Genomic DNA, 15054 nt, shown 5'->3' with positions numbered 1-15054 from the left:
CGCTAGTGTATCAGCTTTCGATGGATTATGTTGAGGTAACAACGCCTACAACTCGGTGATTTACAATAAGAAAGATTCATTTCTCAAGCAAATTACATCTGCTACATCTATTCCACTAGTTTCCTTTACTCCAGGCTCCAGGTTGAAAGATCAACTTTTTTGGGGGGATACACTCACTTCACCGTGTGCTGGAACCAACTTTAGGGAAAAAGAGTCCTGATTTATAGTGTTTGTTATTTCCATGATGTAAATACTCCCACCTTGGCTGATTTCAAGCTACTTTTAACAAGTTTAACAAGTGACTTGCCAAATTTCTGGAAATGTTACAATCAGCTCTTATACACCACCTGCACATGCTGCTCCTAAAACAAAACAGCTCACATTCTGAGCACCCCAATTCTGTTCACATTTTATTGGCCAAAGCAAGTCATATGGCAAAACTTGCTGTCAATGGGGCCAGAAAGTGTACTCTCAAAAAAAAAAAAAAAAAGAAACCTTGCAAGTCGTATAACAATGGGCAGAGATTATATAATCCTTTTAAAAGGAGGACAGGGAATTAGTGATTACAATATTACAATCCACTTTACATGCTTCGGTTCAAGTAATTTTTTTTCAACCTCATTTTTTTCTATAAATTAGAAAAATGTCTAAGTGTCAAAGTCCATTAATGGAGTTTCTCCCTACCATTCCAAGAATGGTTTCAGAAGAAACTGGTTGGGTATCTTAAAAGGGATAATTTTGCAAAGTGAAAGTAAACTATTAGGTTGACATTTTTCTTCTCAGAAGGACACTTACTGCTGTGGACATCAATTAAAAGAATAGTAACTAGTATAAATGAATCTGGTTAAGTCATCTCTTATTTGTTGCTTAATTCAAAAACAGATTTTTAAAGATTTTTGTATCTGGCAATTCTTTTAACAGGAGGCTTTATTACTTTGAATACTTTAAAAATCCGTTTGGCTTTAGACTGACCATGTAATGAGATACATGGTATTTTCATTAGTTTTTAGTAAGTGCTGGTTATGAGCAAAGCACTATTCTAAACCTGAGTAGGAGTCTGGAGATTCTAGAGATAACTCAGTAAGATAGTAAGATAAATGCAACTCAAAGAAGAAAATGGAAAATGATGTAAAAGGAAACTTTCAAGCGCCACACTAATTTGAAAACAGCTACATTTTTTTTTTTAACTGGCAACATTTGAGCAAGACTTGAAAAAGTGTAGGATTTGGACTCCTGGAATTACATGTTTGTTATCCTAGCAAGATGTGTTTTGGATTTATTTTTGAAGTCCAGAGAAATGGAGCCTGTCTTTTCTGTGTTTGAGTCAATGCTTAAACTTCCTTATAAGCTAAAATCTCTTTCTTGTAGTTTTAAATTAAATTTTATTTTATTTTATTTTTTAAATTTATTTATTTTTAAGATTTTATTTATTTATTTGACACAGAGAGACACAGCAAGAGAGGGAACACAAGCAGGGGGAGAGGGAGAAGCAGGCTTCCCGCTGAGCAGGGAGCCCGACGCGGGGCTCGATCCCAGGACCCTGAGATCATGACCTGAGCCGAAGGCAGATGCTTAAGGACTGAGCCTCCCAGGCGCCCCTTAAATTAAATTTTAAATAAATTATAAAATATATCTCAAATATCTAATAACTCTTCTTTGTCCCACATTCTTTGTTCAAGTTTCAGCATGAAAAATGCTCTTTAGTTCTTTCTTTGGTAGTGGCAGTTCCCCTAACTTTCGTCAACCATTTAACAATAAATAAATAACATTTCGTTTTCATTGGAAGACCTCATTTCTATCCCCTGCTCTAGAAGTTGGCAAAGCATAAAGACCTGCATTTCATTGGTAACACAGAACATTTACCCCCCAGACGCTTCCCAAAGATTATAGCCTTGAAATCTGCTGTCTGACCTTACCAAAAACCCATCATGAGAAGACTGTTTATGGAGATTACCTCAAAGACATAAAATTATAGAGCTGTGTACTTGGAACATACTCTTTTGGTACGTTCTATATGTGCATTTGGTCTGTAGTTTCCTTGTGACGTTTTTGTCTGGTTTTGGTGTCAGAGTAATACTGGCCTTATAAAATGAGTTGAAAAGTATTCCTTCCTCTTCTCTTTTCGGGAAGAGTTTGTGAAGAATTGGTATTCTTTTTTAAATGTTTGATAGAGGGGCGCCTGGGTGGCTCAGTCGGTTAAGCGTCTGCCTTCGGCTCAGGTCATGATTTCAGGGTCCTGGGATCGAGCCCCGTATTGGACTCCCTGCTCAGTGGGGAGTCTGCTTCTCCCTCTGCCCCTCCCCGCCTTGTTTTCGCTTGCTCTCTCTGTCTCTCTCAAATAAACTAAATTTAAAAAAATCTTAAAAAAAAATAAGTGGTAGAATTCCACAGTGAAGCCATCTGGGCCTGGGCTTTATGAATAGTTTTTTGGTTACTAATTCAATCTTTTCATTATTTAAGTCTACTCAGATCATCTCTTTCTTCTTGAGTCAGTTTTGGTAGTTTGTATCTTTCTAGGAATTTGTCCATTTCATCCAAGTTATCTAATGTGTTGGTATACAGTTGTACCTAGTATTCCTTTATAGTCCTTTTTATTTCTGTGAAGTTGGTAATAATGTCTCTTCTTCATTTCTGATTCCTGGATGTGCACCTTGTAGGAAATAGCTGCATAAAATTTATTATTGGGGCAAGTGTCATGATGTCATCAACTATAGTCGTGAATTGATTCCTGAAGTTTTTTTCTGTAGGACCCAGTGGAGACCATTCTCTGAACTCTCAGCGTCATGAAAAGCTCTGTATCCCCTGAACAAATAAGGATCTTTTAATCCTGTGGGCCCTGTGGATCATGTAACAGTTTCCTGCTTCAGCTGCTAGGAAGAGACTAAGAGTCAAATATATGGGATGCCTACTCTATATTAGTTTTCTAGTGCTCCTGTAACAAATTACCACAAATTAAGTGGCTTAAACAATAGGAATTTATTCTCTCACAGTTCTGAAGGTTATAAGTCCAAAATCAAGGTGTCGGCAGGGCCATAGTCTGTCTAAAACCTGTAGGGAAAATCCTTCTTTGCCTATTCCTAGCTTCTGGTGGTGGCCAGCCATCCTTGGTTTCCAGCTGTATCACTCCAGTCTCTACCTTTGTTGTCACATGCCCTTCTCCTTGTGTATCTGTGTCTAAGTTTCCCTCTTCTTGTAAAGACACCAGTCATGTTGGGGGAGACTGGCTGGCTCAGTTGGTGGAGCATGTGACTCTTGATCTCGGGGTTGTGGGTTCGAGCCCCACATTGGGTGTAGAGATTACTTAAAATCTTAAAAAAATAAAATAAAAAATAGGGGCGGCTGGGTGGCTCAGTTGGTTAAGTGTCTGCCTTTGGTTCAGGTCATGATCCTAGGGTCCTGGGATCAAGCCCATGTCAGGCTCCCTGCTCAGCGGAGAGTCTGCTTCTCCCTCTCCCTCTGCCCCTCCCCCCCACCCCTGCTCTCTCCCCGCTCGTAGGCGCGAGTGCACTCTCTCTCTCTCAAATAAATAAATAAAATCTTAAAAAAAATAAATAAATAAAGGCACCAGTCATATTGGATTAAACCCCACCCTAATGACCTTCTCTTAATTTGATTACCTTTGCAAACATCCTATTTCCAAATAAGGCCACATTCACAGGTACCTGGGGTTAGGATGTCAACACCTTTTTTTGCAGGGAGGGGTACACAATTCAACTTGTAACACTTACCTACCAGTTCCATATGGTCAACTTTCTTTGTGCTAATCTTTTATTTTCCTTTTGTCCTGATTCCCTGGATTACTTAGTTTTTTCTTAATTGTATGCCTCTTGGCAGAATCTGAAGGGAAGAGGGCAGGCAGGAAGGAAGACAGGAGAGGAAGTGAGGGAGGAAGAAAAGTTTGCCAAGAAAAATCAGACCTGGAACTTGGGGAACAGAGTTGCAGGAATGGGCAATGGGATGGGGAAGATTGGCTGGAAAAGTGTTCTCAGAATTACTCGTGTGTGTGGGGGTGGGGGAGTGGGAGAAGTGGTTAGCAGCTGCCTACAGCTTAGCCGACCTAGAGAAAAGTGGGACGTAGTTTGAAGAGCTGAGGATTGGGAGAAGGGTATGATCTAGCGACCTTTAAGAAATTATTTATTTATTTACTTACTTAATTCCTATATAGTTAACATATAGTGTTGTATTAGTTTCACGTGTATAATATAGTGATTCAACAATTCTATACATTACTCAGTGCTCATCATGATAACTGTACTCTTTATCCCCATCACCTATTTCACCCATCCCCACACCCACCTCCCCTCTGGTAACCATCAGTTTGTTTTCTATAGTTAAGAGTCTATTTTTGGTTTGTCTCTTTTTTCTTTGTTCATTTGTTTTGTTTCTTAAATTCCACGTATGAGTGAAATCACATGATATTTGTCTTTCTCTGACTTATTTCATTTAGCAGTATACTCTAGCTCCATCCACGTTGTTGCAAGTGGCAAGATTTCATTTGACCTAGCTACTTATAATACCCATATTAATAGACAATTTTGGATCCAGGTTTTGTGGTGCTTGGAAACTTATATAGTGTTCAGAATCCATGTATTCTAGTTACTGGGGACACAGACCCATATATCATTGATTTAATGTATACAATTTATCCTAGAGGCCAGTGCCCTAACCTCATGGGATATCATTCCCCAAATGACACCTTAACTGACGTTTAATAAACTGTTCTAATGGTGTATCAGGCTAGCTGCTTCTAGATGTATATATTTTATAGGATCAGCCAAAGCTACTGAATAAACCAGCATTTCCTCTTTCATCTGTTCCTCATCTTAATCCATTACAGTTGAGAACTTTTATCCTTCAGTTACAGCACACCAAGGGTATCATCACGCCCTTACCCATAGAAATGGGGTCCTTGTTACCATCAGAGGGCTAAATAATCCAGTTCCAAAATCCCATCCTGAGGTTTGGAGGTTCAGAATTTTTGAGCTTCTACTTTCTGGAGCCACTCTGGTACCTACTTTCTTAGCTGGGGCTCCCCCAAATGCAGTGACTGAGACAAGAGCTAAATGTGGGTGGTCTGAGAGGTGATCACAGGAAGCAGGTCTGGGGCAGCAGGGAGAGTAAGAAAGAAATGCTTGCCAAAATGAAGAGGCTTAATTTGTTAACTATGAATGTGTGTCTTTCATATAATGTCTTCATTTTATATTTGTAATTACAATTGTAACAAAAGTTATTCCTACATAGTGGGCTATTTTCAATCCTTACCTCTTGGCTTTTTCAGACCCAACTTCCTCATTTTTTTATCTTTATCATTTTCTATCATCCAGTGTTAGAAAACATGTTAACATAGACTTTAAGCTTATTTCATTGGATGGCTTTTTGCTTGAAGACCTCTGTAATTATTTAAAAATATCTTTGAAACTCGACATTTTCACTGTAATTACGTATAAGTACACATTTCTTTTTGCTTGAAACATAGTGAACTAAGCTTGAAGTTTATCCTGGAGGAAGTTTTAAGCAAGAGCGTTAATAGTGAGATTTGTATTTTAAGTATACCGCTTTGGGGAAGTAGGGGAAATGTGTTTGAAGAAAACATACTAGAGACCAGTAGGCCAGTTGGACTATTGCAATATTGTGGGTCAGAACTGAGATCTTCTTGAGATTCAACCTGTTCAATATGTAGCAGAAAGTAATAAACAAGAGAATGTACGATGGGTTAGTAATAAGTAGCTCCAACATGGTTTGTAGTTCTCCTATCTCCCTGACATCTGTTACCTGCCTTGGTGTACCTGAGGAGACTGAGCTGCTGCTCAGACAGCAACACCCCCATGTACTCACCTCTAGAAAGTAGTGCTCCCCAGGGTGGCCTTTTCCAGGTCACTGGAACGAGAGGAAAACATGGGTAGCAGCCCCTCCTATGGGAACACTCAGGGAGGCATGAGACAATGATTTCTAGTTCTCAGAACTATTAGGAAGGAATTGTACTAGGATTCATCTCAGATTTTCAATACCTTTTCAGAATCCATTAGTTCCCCATCCTGTATTCTGTTGTGGTTTATGTGCACCCGTTCACCATGGACTACTCTATGCCTATGACTGTGGGAGGCTTACAGGACCCACTTGCTACCATTTTACATTTTTCTTCTCTTAGAGTTGCCAAGTTCCTCATAAAGGCCCATGGTACATTTTCTGGCTGCTTCATTTGGCCCCACATTTGCAATTTCTGTTAACCTACATACAGTTGAATGGACAGTCAGAATCAAAACTATATGCTGTGAGACACAGTAAGGAATGTTTATGTATAAAATAAGGACTACTTTTTTTTTTACGACCACATCTTTTTTTTTTTTTTAAAGATTTTTATTTATTTATTTGACAGAGAGAGACACAGTGAGAAAGGGAAGACAAGCAGGGGGAGTGGGAGAGGGAGAAGAAGCGAGCAGGGAGCCCGATGCAGGGCTTGATCCCAGGACCCTGGGATCATGACCTGAGCCGAAAGCAGACGCTTAACAACTGAGCCACCCAGGCGCCCCTTTACGACCACATCTTAAAGGGGAGAAAGAACAGACAAGAAAAAACAAAGGGATATGATGCAGCGATGCAGGCCTTCCTGTTCTTACACAGAGTCCCTAGTGAGGGTTATGCTCAGAAAGTGATCTGTTGGGTGATGCTCCTTCGGCCAGTTGCTCAAAGTGCTGGCAGGGCTGGGGTGGTGTTGTGGACCGCTTGTTTAAATGGCCTGTGGGACTGGCTAAAGTGAGCATCTGGAGGCTTATCTCACCACAACTCCAGAGGGCCATGTCCCCATCGGTGGTCAGAGTTGACGGGACCTGACCCTGTTGTCAGACACTCCACACAAGTTTCAGAAGTCCCTACCAGCTCCTTTTGCCAACGGAAAAAGACAAACTTGCACAAAAGAGCTGGTTTGGCTATTTTCTGAGATAATTATAAAGAATAACAACAACAAGGAATGTTTGATTTTCTTTTGTGTCTCTTTTGCAGTAGGAGAAAAGGAAACCATTGCATGTGTATCTTGGGGATACAACCAGAAGTCTGATTCACAGACCTAGTGTTTACCATCCTTTCCTCAGAGACACTGGATCAGAATGCTGTGGCCCATTGGCTTTGGCTCTGACTTCTTGGGAAGATCCAGCCTGCCTGGATTTGTGAATGATTTCATTAATCCAGAATCTTCCTCTCTGCCGAACCAAACTTTCTCATTCCTCAAGTCATCACTCCTATGAAGCTTTCTTAGACTATACCAGCTTATAAGGATCTCTCTCCCCTACATTGCTCCTGTCTTCCAGTTGGTATCAAGCATGTGAACATTCACATCATTTCTTAGAATCTAGGCTTGCCTTCACAGCTCAACTACAGCTGACCCTTGAACAGCACAGGGGGTGGGGCATTGACCATCCCCCTCGGAGTTGAGAATCTGCATATAACTCTGACTTCCCCAAAACTTAACTACTAATAGCTTGCTGCAAACTGGAAGCCTCACCAATAACATAAACAGTCAACAGACACATATTTTGTATGTTAGGTGTATTATATATTATATTCTTTCAATAAAGTAAGCTAGAGAAAAAATATTAAGAAAATCACAAGGAAGAGAAGTGCATTTACAGTACTGTATTGATAAAAAAAAAAAATCCACATATAAATGGACCTGCACAGTACAAACTGTGTTATACAAGAGTTGGCTGCATAATGATCTCCGTGGCAGGAATTGGATCTCATGTTTTATATATTCCTTCATAAGGCCTAGCACAGTGCTGGACAAGTAGTCGGTTTCAGTAAGTACTTGGAGGAGTTGAAAATTCAAAGCATATACTATACCACTTACATGGGGTACTGAGAGTAGTCAAGTTCATAAAGACAGAGTAAAAGGATGGCTGCCAGGGGCTGGGGTGGGGGTGGGATGGAAATGACAGTTAATGTGTAATGGGCATAGAGTTTCAGTTTAGGAAGATGAGAAGGTTCTGGGGATGGATGGTGGGGACGGTTGCAGAGCAATGTGAGTGTATTAATGCCACTGAAGCATACACTTTAAAAGGGTTAAAATGGAGGAGCGCCTGGGTGGCTCAGTCGGTTAAGCATCCGACTCTTGATTTTGGCTCAGGTAATTATCTCAGGATCGTGAGATGGAGCCCCATGTTACGCTCCACCCTGAGCCGGGAGCCTGCTTAAGAATCTCTCTTCTTGGGGCACCTGGATGGCTCAGTCAGTTAAGCATCTGCCTTCGGTTCAGGTCATGATCCCAGGGTCCTGGGATGGAGACGCGCATGGGGCTCCCTGCTCAGCGGGGAGTCTGCTTCTCCCTCTCTCTCCGTCCCTCCCTCCCCTTCTCATGCTCTCTCTCTCTCTCTAAAATAAATAAATAAGGTCTATAAATAAATAAAAGGCTTAAATGGTAAGTTATATGTACATGCACCACAGTAGGAAAAAATATTTTCAAAAAGGCACATTCTGTAAAAATCTAAGGCTCTTCCTTAGTTCTGCCCTGAGCTGCCCTCCCTGGTGCCCATGTATAGGATCAATACCGTGTGTGAATGAAATTTCCAGTTTGATGGGCTTGCTGGGTCAGCTCTAGACACTGGGTTCAGCTGCCCACTTACTAGCTCCATGTTGTTGTTGTTGTTTTTAAATGAGAACATTCGTACGAGGCTTTTAGTTTAGATTTATTTTTATAATTCATGCCTACACAAGAATGGTTAGGAGGAGTTCAAGTCTAGACCACACAGTGTTACAGCTGCCCTCAGAGTAAGGGCAAAAGGCTAGTAGTGATGGTGTGAATGTGGGCAAGTTACTAAAGATCTCAAAATATTCAGCATCCAGTTTTGTTTGGTTTGTGTCTCTGTAAAAGGGGGATGATAATAGTAGCTTCCTTCCCCTGTAGATTTGTTGGGAGGATTACATGATAGGAATGGCCTGAAATGTCTCCCAGGGTACTTGAGGCAGAATAGAAGCTGAAAACTATGGCTACTTTTTATAAATGGCCGCTAAGAATGCTTTGATTTTGTGCTTTTAGCTTGGATCTGAGAAGAATGAGATAGACCACAGGTACCTTCTAGATCCACGGTGCCTTGTCTGTGATGTGTGATCCCACATGTAACCAAATCCCTGGAAGGTACCCAGTTGGTGGCTGGGGGGCATCCCCACTCAGAGAAGAAAGGCCTGAGGGCTCTTTCTCTCAGACCAACTTTCCCCTCTCAGCCAGAAACACAGCACCAGCAACTCTTGGGATCTCGGGTCCCTGTTCAGTCTCTTTCTTTAGTGGAAGTATGAAGAATCTTGGGACAGGACACGTTGAGACCCGGCTGGGCTGGTTTTCTCCCCTGTGTGGTCAGGGGGATGGGTTTGACCACTCTTACTTGACTCAGAGAAAAAGGGGCATTGGGCCAAGAAAAATGAGGTGTCCACCCCACACTGAGCTTTGTGCCAGGCAAAGAAAAATCAACCCGGGGCTCAAGGATCTTGTTCTTTAGTGACTAATGATCTATATGCCGTGATAATCTGTTTTCAAAGAACAGTTGCAGTTTGTTTCTTCTTTTCAAAGGGAGTTGAATACATTGATCTTAAGGGTTTTCAAGTAGGCATCTAAAATCATTTGACTTTGGTTTAATATGGGGGACTTAACGAGTTGTGAAAATGAAAATGCTTCATGAAAAATACTTGAAATAAACTCAAGGCCACATTAACATTTGATTTGCACTTCCAAACAGAAGCTGTTTTTACATTCTTATTTACTCTTATGATATACTGTAAGTATTTTTCCCCATGACTCAATAGGATGGGATATTTTTGTCCTTTCTTTCAGATAGTTCTCAGTTTGAATGTGACACAGAGTTCCCATTTTCCCCATAAATTACATATTTATAGTACACAGGAATAGCCGGAATGCTGTATGACTCTCAAAAGTACTTCTGTACTTGAATTATAGAGAAAATGACTTAATATGATTCTGAACTTTGGGCACTCTTGATGTAGCTGCAGCAGGGAGGAGAACAGGACTCCATGTTCTGGGCCTGGGTCCTGTTTGTTCAGAACCCTGTCCTCTGGGCCTGCCCCCAGCTATGTGCACTTTAGGCAGGGTGATGAGGGGAAGGATGGGCACGAGCAGTCGGAAGCAGAGCTAGCTCACAAGCAAAGGCAGTGTTAAGAACACAGGCTTTGACATCATGCTGCTTGGGTTCAGCTCTGCCATATACTAGCTCTGAAAGCTTGGAATGGTTTCTTAGCTTCTCTGCTTCCTTTGCTTTTTCCTTTCTAAACTGGCCTAACAGAGGGAGTCATGCTTAGGGTTAGGACAAGAATTGAATACGATAGCATGTGGAAAACTCTCACCCCGATGTTCAGCCTGGCGTGAGTCATCAATAAACCATGATGGTCGTCCCTGAATGAGTTGTAAACAGGACAAGGATATCTTCTATTCCTTATACCATTCCTCCCCTTCCTCCTGAGACCAGCTGAGCTCCCTGCTTGGGAGGAAGTACCCTTCATTCCCCTGAGAAAGCTAAGTGGGATCTGAGGGTGAGGGGAGCACAGAGGGCCCTCAAACCTTTGGTCCAGTCCCTATGTTGGGGTTCACGTGGGGCTAGTCCTATCCACCGTGGTAAGAGACTATATGATGGCCTGGGAGCCAGGGACATGTTTGTCTAGAGGGGCCTCAGGGTAGTAGATGCCCCCTTTGAAACCCTATGTCTTAGGTGACAATGGGCAGCTAGTTGAGCATTTAGGAGCTTGTGTTTTATTGTTTTTTAAAATGAATTTTACAGTACAATTTATATACAATTAAATGCTCCCATTTTAAATGTAGTTTGGTGGGTTTTGAAAAATGTATACAAACATGTCAGCACCACCTAAATCCAGATACAGAATATTTCCATAACTCCCCCAAATTCTCTTATATCCTGTTCAGTAAATATTCCCTTCTTCCCACTCCTAGGCAATCACTGATCTGTTTTTTGTTACTATAGAAAAGTTTACATTTTCTAGAATTTCATATAAATGGAATGTGAAAGCTTCTTTCATTTTTCATAATGCTTTTGAGATTCACCTATGTGGCATGTATCAGTGGATTCTTTTTTTTTTTTTTGCTGAGTTATATATACCACAATTTGTTTATCTGTTCCCCTGTTGATGGTCATTTGGGTTGTTTCTGGTTTGGGGCTATTGTATATATTTTGAAAAAGCTGTTATGAACATATGTGTACAAGTCTTTGTGTGGATATATATGCATATACATATGTATATATATTTTTAACATTATTTATTTATTTATTTATTTTAAGTGAGCTCTACACCCAATGTGGGGCTTGAACTCACAACACCAAGGTCAAGAGTCACATGCTCTTCCAACTGAGCCAGCCAGACGTCCCTGTGTAGATATATATTTTAATTTCTTTTGGATAAATACCTGAAGTAGAATTACTGAGTAATATGGTGAGTATATGTTTAAATTTGTGAGAAACTACCAAATGTTTTTGGAAGTAGCAGTAATGTTTTACACTCCTTCCAGCAATGTGTGAGAGTTCCAGGGATCCACATCCTCACTGACACTTAATACTGTCTGTCTCTTTCATTTTGGTCATTCTAGTGGGTGTGAAGTAGTACCTCATTTTTTTTTTTTCCATTTTGGTTTTAATTTGCATTTTCTTTTTCTTTTTTCTTTCCTTTTTTTTTAAGGTTTTATTTATTTATTTGTCAAAGAGAGAGAAGAGAGAGCACAAGCAGGGGGAGCAGCAGGCTGAGGGAGAAGCAGGCTCCCTGCTGAGCAAAGAGCCCGATGTGGGACTCGATCCCAGGACCCCGGGATCATGACCTGAGCTGAAGGCAGATGCTTAACTGACTGAGCCACCCAGGCATCCCTAATTGGCATTTCCCTAATGGCTATTGATGTTGAAGTCTTCCCATGTGTTTATTGGTCATTAATATATCTTGTTTTGTGAAGTCTGTTTCAAATATTTTGCCTATATTTAATTGATTTCTGTCTTCATAGTTGAATTGTATTAGTTCATTATGTATTCTGCATACAAGTTCTCTGTCAGATGTATGTATTGCAAATATTTTGTCCCATTCTGTGGGATAAAATAGAGTGCTCTGACTGATGAGACAAATTTTAAGGTGACATTCATCACATGGAATCCATGATCTGAATGTAAGTTTAGGAAAACTATAGGTTTTAATGAGAAAGTCAAGTTTAATTAATTGTCTTCTGATGAGTAGATTTGCATTGGGGTTTGGCACTTGACGCTTAATAGCTAATTATAAGGACTGCCTGTAAATAATAAGTAATCTGCACCCCAGTTTCATGTTGGAGATGTCATAATTGCTGTTTGTTGAAGGATAGCAAGGCAGATGGAATGAATACTAGCCAAAACTTTCTAGGGGCATTCCAAGATGGTGCTCTGAGAGTTGGAGAATGGATCCCAGTTGTCCACCACAGACTGAGATGGAATCAGTCGTTTCAGATACATGCTATGTACCCAGTTGCCTTTGAATCATGGAGGCAGCAGAGACTGCCAGATGGCCTCTCGCTTTTACCAGGCCATAATACATCCAGTTATTTCAGACAATACCATCCTGCTCCGTCCTTCCAACTCTATCTCGCATTTAGCTAATTCCCTTCAGTACTTAGGCAACAGACAAACTTCCTGTAATTTACCATATCAAGAGCATTTGACAGGATTGGACATCCATTCATGACTTCACCATCTTGGAACAAAAGAGAACTCCCTTAACCTAACAAAGGGCATCTACAAAAACCTTACAGTTAACAGCAGACTGAATGGTGCACGACTGAATGCTTTTTCAATACTGAGAAAATCACTTTGTCTGTGGAATGCAGAATGGATTGTAGAGAGGTGGGCAAAAGTCAGGGATAGAATGCCAAAAGTCAGGGATAGAATGCCAAGTCAGGGATAGGAGATTATTGCAATAGGTCAGGCAAAGCTGAAAGCTTAGACTTGGGTGGCTGCCAGAGAAGTGAGAGACGTTTGACAGGCAGAATAAGTAGCGCTCATTCACAGATCGGATGTGGGGATTGAGGGAGCGGTACAAGGGGAACTCCTAGGTATTAGTTCGCTCACCTGGATGGATGGTGCTGCAACTCATTGATCAGGAAAATCAGGAGGATGGGAAATGTCCATTTTCTTCTGCAGAGACCCTACCCTCTCTACAATGGCCCCTCAAAGTCAACTAGAAGAGTGTGCTATCTGTGGAAGACATATGTATTCAGAAGGGGAGTGAGGTATTTTCAAGCATATGAAAATACATTGAAATACACAGGCCTCCGACTACACGTGGACATTGAAGGAGAAACACAGGTCTTATGAAATAAATTGTTGGGAAGATGTGCCGATTCTGAAATACCGGAGAAGAAGTGAGAATGATCTATTTCAAGATGCTTCATAATAAAGCTCTTTAACATACTATCTAATTTACATATCTCACAGTCATGTGAGATAGAATTTTTCTTTTTTTTTTTAAGATTTTATTTATTTATTTGTCAGAGAGAGAGAGAGAGAGAGAGCTCACAAGCAGGGGGAGAGGCAGACAGAGGGAGAAGCAGGCTCCCTGCTGAACAAAAGTCAGGGATAGAATGACCTGGGATCATGACCCGAGCCGAAGGCAGATGCTTAAGCCACCCAGGCATCCCCTCAGATTTATTGATTTGTCCAGCACTAATCAATGGTGAAAGGGGGTTTTAAACTTAAATCTTTGATTGTAGTGTCCCTGACCCTTTCAGTGCTACAATGAAAGTTAACTTCATCCAGGAAGAGAGTCATCAGAAAGAATTCAGGTCTGTACAGGCTGGGTCTTTTCTCGGAGGTTGCTTCCCTTTTCTCCCACCCAGCTCAATCCTACTTACCCTTCAAGGCTCAGTTCAGATTGATTGTTCATCTTTCATAAATCTTTTATGTCCATTCCTGCCTACTGATTTCGTCCATTAAAAAAATTTTTAAATCATATTTTATTTAACACAATATATCAAAAATAGCATTTTAACATGTAATCAATATAAAAACTGAGATAATTTACATTCTTTTTTTTTTCTGTACTAAGTGTTTGAAGTCCAGTGTACACTTTACACCTACAGCACATTTCAGTTTGGACATATCCATTTCTTTACCTACTGGCTTCTTCCTCCTCCATTGCCTCCTCTTCTTTAGGGACCAAGAAGATGGTACACTTTCCAGTTGTCACTTCCATGCCTTTCACCCCCACCATCACCTGACACCCCCACCCCTCTGTGCCACATATTTCTAGAGCCTTCTGCGTGGCAGAGCCTCACAGCTGTCCACTCTGAGAGTCATTTTTCAAGCTGCTGTTAATTGCCACCCAAGCCGAGGCTGCTTCCAGGTCCCCTGTAAGGGGTGAAGCCTCTTCCTGCTCTGTTTTGGTGGCTTTGTGACCATGACCCCCATGGACTCAGAACTGGGCAGTGTGGTCACAGCCTGCAGAGTCCAAAGGTGCACCCTGTCCTCTGGGGGCTGGGGTGGTAGGAGTGCACTGGTCCCCAAGCTGCCATCACCTGCGTCTGCCGTCACCTGTATGTCTGGCTTCCTCAGAACCTCTGGTACTGATGCGGGTCTTTCGGACATGGTTGGGAGTAGGGGGGCTGCAGGTTTGATTGCCCCCCCCAGACCAGTTGAGGGGTAGGAGGAGCATGTGTTTTCCTCTTCCATATTTGGACCTGTCTATGGAACTTGCTCTTTGTGTCATTCTGTGTGATATGGGTGTATTTAGTGTATACCATTTTGTCCTATTATTTAAATATGCATCTGTTCACGTATACATTCATTATTTTTCAACCAACAGTTACTGAATGCATGTGTACAAGACACTCTTTTGGATGATAGTTCTGTATTTAAGTCTAGAAATCTCAGTTAAGCTTTAGTATTTTTTTTTCTGTTATTGGGGCAGAATGTAAGTGTAAGGCAGGCTGAAGGAGAAAGTAAGTGGAGGGGGTCTTCTCTCTCAGCCTTGTTCTCTTGGGCCTGGATACTGGAGAGTCATGGGGTACTTCAGGGTACCCTGGGTGCAGGGGGAGGG

General features: G+C 41.3%; 1 protein-coding gene across 1 annotated transcript in view; it reads left to right on the top strand.

The window, feature by feature from the left end:
* Positions 1-11949, top strand: part of AGGF1 (angiogenic factor with G-patch and FHA domains 1) — a 72348-nt gene extending 60399 nt beyond the window's left edge. Inside the window, exon 15 of the mRNA XM_081826708.1 lies at positions 11712-11949. The gene's annotated coding sequence lies outside the window, so the exon portion shown is untranslated. The remainder of the gene's footprint in view (positions 1-11711) is intronic.
* Positions 11950-15054: the final 3105 nt, after the last annotated feature.

The sequence above is a fragment of the Leptonychotes weddellii genome, chromosome 7 (genome assembly GCF_054177405.1).
Source record: "Leptonychotes weddellii isolate Sample4059 chromosome 7, ASM5417740v2, whole genome shotgun sequence".
Classification (NCBI taxonomy): Eukaryota; Metazoa; Chordata; class Mammalia; order Carnivora; family Phocidae; genus Leptonychotes; species Leptonychotes weddellii.
This window is presented reverse-complemented; position numbering and strand designations above follow the sequence as displayed.